Source organism: Triticum aestivum, chromosome 2A, assembly GCF_018294505.1.
Source record: "Triticum aestivum cultivar Chinese Spring chromosome 2A, IWGSC CS RefSeq v2.1, whole genome shotgun sequence".
NCBI lineage: Eukaryota > Viridiplantae > Streptophyta > Magnoliopsida > Poales > Poaceae > Triticum > Triticum aestivum.
In genome coordinates, this window is record NC_057797.1 from 119387981 (window position 1) to 119394269 (window position 6289).

A 6289-nucleotide genomic window follows, 5' to 3' on the forward strand; every position below is an offset into this window, starting at 1 on the left:
TGTGAAGAAGTCGGAGCATGATTTCTTTATTGATTGTCTTCCTTATGAGTGGCGGTCGGGGACGAGCGATGGTATTTTTCTATCAATCTATCCCCCTAGGAGCATGCGCGTAGTACTTTGTTTCGATAACTAATAGATTTTTGCAATAAGTATGTGAGTTCTTTATGACTAATGTTGAGTGCATGGATTATACGCACTCTCACCCTTCCACCATTGCTAGCCTCTCTAGTACCGCGCAACTTTTGCCGATACCATAAACCCACCATATACCTTCCTCAAAACAGCCACCATACCCACCTATTATGGAATTTCCATACCCATTCCGAGATATATTGCCATGCAACTTACCACCGTTCCGTTTGTTATGACACGCTTCATCATTGTCATATTGCTTTGCATGATCCAGTAGTTGACATCGTATTTGTGGCAAAGACACCTTTATAATTCTTTCATACATGTCACTCATGAGTCATTGCACATCCCGATACACCTCCGGAGGCATTCACATAGTCATATTTTATTCTAAGTATCGAGCTGTAAATTTTTCGAGTTGTAAGTAAATAAAAGTGTGATGATCATCATTATTAGAGCATTGTACCAAGTGAGGAAAGGATGATGGAGACTATGATTCCCCCACAAGTCGGGATGAGACTCCGCATAAAAAAAGAGAAAAGGAAAAAAATGAGAGAAAAAGAGAGAAGGGACAATGTTACTATCATTTTACCACACTTGTGCTTCAAAGTAGCACCACGATCTTCATGATAGAGTCTCCTATGTTGTCACTTTCATATACTAGTGGGAATTTTACATTATAGAACTTGGCTTGTATATTCCAATGTTGGGATTCCTCAAAATGCCCTAGGTCTTCGTGAGCAAGCAAGTTGGATGCACACCCACTTAGTTCTTTTGTTGAGCTTTCATACACTTATAGCTCTAGTGCATCTGTTGCATGGCAATCCCTACTCACTCACATTGATATCTATTTATGGGCATCTTCATAGCCCGTTGATACGCCTAGTTGATGTGAGACTATATTCTGCTTTTTGTCTTCTCCACAACCACCATTCTATTCCACCTATAGTGTTATGTCCATGGCTACACTCATGTTGTTGGGAAACGTAGTAATTTCAAAAAAATCCTACGCACACGCAAAATCATGGTGATGCATAGCAACGAGAGGGGAGAGTATCATCCACGTACCCTCGTAGACCGTAAGCGGAAGCGTTATGAGAACGTGGTTGATGTAGTCGTACGTCTTCACGATCCGACCGATCCAAGTTCCGAACGCACGACACCTCCGAGTTCAGCACACGTTCAGGTCGATGATGTCCCACGAACTACGATCCAGCAGAGCTCCACGGGAGAGTTCCGTGAGCACGACGGCGTGATGACGGTGATGATGTTGCTACCGATGCAGGGCTTCGCCTAAGCACCTCTATGATATGATCGAGGTGGATTATGGTGGAGGGGGGCACCGCACACGGCTTGGAACAATCAACTTGTGTGTCTATGGGGTGCCCCCTTGCCACGTATATAATGGAGTGGAGTAGGGGGAGAGGCCGGCCCTCCTAGGCGCGCCCCAAGGGGAGTCCTACTCCCACCGGGAGTAGGATTCCCCCCTTCCATGTAGTAGGAGTAGGAGAGAAGGAAAGGGAAAAGAGAAGAGAAGGAAGGAAGGAGGGGGTACCGCCCCTCCCCCAAGTCCAATTCAGACTAATCCTTGGGGGGCGCAGCCTCCCCTCTCTCTTTCCTCTAAAGCCCAATAAGGCCCATATACTCCCAGGCGAATTCCCGTAACTCTCCGGTACTCCGAAAAATACCCGAATCACTCGGAACATTTCCGATGTCTGAATATAGTCATCCAATATATCGATCTTTACATATCGACCATTTCGAGACTCCTCTTCATGTCATCGATCTCATCCAGGACTCCTAACTACCTTTGGTACATCAAAACACATAAACTCGTAATACCGATCGTCACCAAACGTTAAGCGTGCGGACCCTATGGGTTCGAGAACTATGTAGACATGACCGAGACACGTCTCCGGTCAATAGCCAATAGCAGAACCTGGATGCTCATATTGATACATATTCTATGAAGATCTTTATCGGTCAAACCGCATAACAACATACGTTGTTCCCTTTGTCATCGGTATGTTACTTGCCCGAGATTCGATCGTCAGTATCTCAATACCTAGTTCAATCTCATTAACGTAAAGTCTCTACTCGTTTCCGTAATACATCATCCCGCGACTAACTCATTAGTTGCATTGCTTGCAAGGCTTTAAAGTGATGTGCATTACCGAGAGGGCCCAGAGATACCTCTCCGACAATCGGAGTGACAAATCCTAATCTCGATCTATGCCAACTCAACAAGTACCATCGGACACACCTATAGAGCACCTTTATAATCACCCAGTTACGTTGTGACGTTTGGTAGCACACAAAGTGTTCCTCCGGTATTCGGGAGTTGCATAATCTCATAGTCAGAGGAACATGTATAAGTCATGAAGAAAGCAGTAGCAACAAACTAAACGATCATCGTGCTAAGCTAACGGAATGGGTCAAGTCAATCACATCATTCTCTAATGATGTGATCCCGTTAATCAAATGACAACTCATGTATATGGCTAGGAAACTTAACCGTCTTTGATTCAACGAGCTAGTCAAGTAGAGGCATACTAGTGACACTCTGTTTGTCTATGTATTCACACATGTACTAAGTTTCCGGTTAATACAATTCTAGCATGAATGATAAACATTTATGACGATATAAGGAAATAAATAATAACTTTATTATTGCCTCTAGGGCATATTTCCTTCAGTCTCCCACTTGCACTAGCGTCAATAATCTAGTTCACATCTTTATGTGATTAGTTCACATCTCCATGTGACTAATACCCAAAGGGTTTACTAGAGTCAATAATCTAGTTCACACCGCTATGTGATTAACACCCAAAGAGTGATCATGTTTTGCTTGTGAGAGAAGTTTAGCCTACGGGTCTGCAACATTCAGATCCGTATGTATTTTGCAAATTTCTATGTCTACAATGCTCTGCACGTAGCTACTCTAGCTAATTTCTCCCACTTTCAATATGTATCCAGATCGAGACTTGGAGTCATCTAGATCGATGTAAAAAGCTAGCATCGACTTAACTCTTTACGACGAACTCTTTTATCACCTCCATAACCGAGAAATATTCCCTTAGTCCTCTAAGGATAATTTTGACCGTTGTCTAGTGATCTACTCCTAGATCACTATTGTACTCCCTTGCCAGAAAGATGTTAAGGTATAAAATAGGACTGGTAAACAGTATAGCATACTTTATAGAACCTATGACTGAGGCATAGGGAATGACTTTTCATTCTCTTTCTATTTTCTGTTGTGGTCGGGTTTTGAGTCTTTACTCAACTTCACACCTTACAACACAGGCAAGAACTCCTTCTTTGACTATTCCATTTTGAACTACTTCAAAATCTTGTCAAGGTATGTACTCATTGAAAAAACTTATCAAGCATCTTGATCTATCTCTATAGATCTTGATGATCAATGTATAAGCAGCTTCATCGAGGTCTTTCTTTGAAAAACTCATTTCAAACACTCCTTTATGCTTTCCAGAAAATTCTACATTATTTTCGATCAACAATATGCCATTCACATATACTTATCAGAAATGTTGTAGTGCTCCCACTCACTTTCTTGTAAATACAGGCTTCACTGCAAGTCTGTATAAAACCATATGCTTTGATCACTTTGTTAGCACCTTTAGGATCGACAAAACCTTCTGGTTGCATCATATGCAACTCTTCTTTTAAGAAATCCATGAAGGAATACAGTTTTGACATCCATTTGCCAGATTTCATAAAATGTGGCAACTGCTAACATGATTCGGACAGACTTTTAAGCATCGATACAAGTGATAAAATCTCATCATAGTCAACACCTTGAACTTGTCGAAAACATTTTGTGACAATTCGAGCTTTGTAGATAGTAACACTACTATCAGCATCCGTCTTCCTCTTGAAGATCCATTTATTCTTAATGACTCACCGATCATTGGGCAAGTCAATCAAAGTCCATACTTTGTTCTCATACATGGATCCCATCTCAGATTCCATGGCCTCCAGCCATTTCGCGGAATCTGGGCTCATCATCGCTTCCTTATAGTTCGTAGGTTCATCATGGTCAAGTAACATGACATCTAGAACAGGATTACCATACCACTCTGGTGCGGGTCTCACTCTGGTTGACCTACGAGGTTCGGTAGTAACTTGATCTGAAGTTACACAATCATCATCATTAGCTTCCTCACTAATTGGTGTAGGAGTCACAGGAACAAATTTCCATGATGAACTACTTTCCAATAAGGGAGCGGGTATAGTTACCTCATCAAGTTCTACTTTCCTCCCACTCACTTCTTTCGAGAGAAACTCCTTCTCTAGAAAGGATCCATTCTTAGCAACGAATGTCTTGCCTTTGGATCTGTGATAGAAGGTGTACCCAACTGTCTCCTTTGGGTATCCTATGAAGACACATTTCTCCGATTTGGGTTTGAGCTTATCAGGATGAAACTTTTTCACATAAGCATCGCAACCCCAAACTTTAAGAAGTGACAACTTTGGTTTCTTGCCAAACCACAGTTCATATGGCGTCGTCTCAACGGATTTAGATGGTGCCCTATTTAACGTGAATGCATCTGTCTCTACTGCATAACCCCAAAATGATAGTGGTAAATCGGTAAGAGGCATCATAGATTGCACCATATCTAATAAAGTATAGTTACGATGTTCGAACACACCATTATGCTGTGGTGTTCCAGGTGGCGTGAGTTGCGAAACTATTCCACATTGTTTCAAATGAAGACCAAACTCGTAAATCAAATATTCTTCTCCATGATCAGATCGTAGAAACTATATTTTCTTGTTACGATGATTTTCCACTTCACTCTGAAATTATTTGAACTTTTCAAATGTTTCAGATTTATGTTTCATCAAGAAGATATACCCATATCTTACTCAAGTCATCTGTGAAGGTCAGAAAATAACGATACCTGTCAGGAGCCTCAACACTCATCGGACTGCATACATCAGTATGTATTATTTCCAACAAGTATGTTGCTCGCTCCATTGTTTCGGAGAACGGAGTCTTAGTCATATTTCCCATTAGGCATGATTTGCAAGCATCAACTAATTCATAATCAAGTGATTCCAAAAGCCCATCAGCATGGATTTTCTTCATGCGCTTTACACCAATATGACCTAAATGGCAGTGCCACAAATAAGTTGCACTATCATTATTAACTTTGCATCTTTTGGCTTCAATATTATTAATATGTGTATCACTACGATCGAGATTCAATAAACCATTCACCTTGGGTGTATGACCATAGAAGGTTTTATTCATGTAAACAGAATAACAATTATTCTTTGACTTAAATGAATAACTATATTGCAATAAACATGATCCAATCATATTATGCTCAACACAAACACCAAATAACATTTATTATAGGTTCAACACTAATCCCGAAGGTAAAGGGAGTGTGCGATGGTGATCTTATCAACCTTGGAATCATTTCCAACACACATCATCACCTCGTCCTCAACTAGTCTTTGTTTATTTTGCAGCTCCCGTTTCGAGTAACTACTCTTAGCAACTGAACTAGTATCAAATACCGAGGGGTTTTCTATAAACACTAGTAAAGTACACATCAATAACATGTATATCAAATATACCTTTGTTCACTCTGCCATCCTTCTTATCCGCCAAGTATCTAGGGCAGTTCCACTTCTAGTGACCATTTCCTTTGTAGTAAAAGCACTCAGTTTTAGGCTTGGGTCTAGCTTTGGGCTTCTTCATGGGAGTGGCAACTTGCTTGCCATTCTTCTTGAAGTTCCCTTTCTTTCCCTTGCCCTTTTACTTTAAACTAGTGGTCTTTTCAACCATCAACACTTGATGCTTTTCTTGATTTCTACCTTTGTCGATTTCAGCATCACGAAGAGCTTGGGAATCGTTTTTGTTATCCCGCGCATATTATAGTTCATCACGAAGTTCTAGTAACTTGGTGATAGTGACTAGAGAACTCTGTCAATCACTATCTTATCTGGAAGATTAACTCCCACCTGATTCAAGTGATTGTAGTACTCAGACATTCTGAGCACATGCTCACTATCTGAGCTATTCTCCTCCATCTTGTAGGCAAAGTACTGTCAGAGGTCTCATACCTCTCGACACAGGCATGAGTATGAAATACCAATTTCAACTCTTAGAACATCTCATATGTTC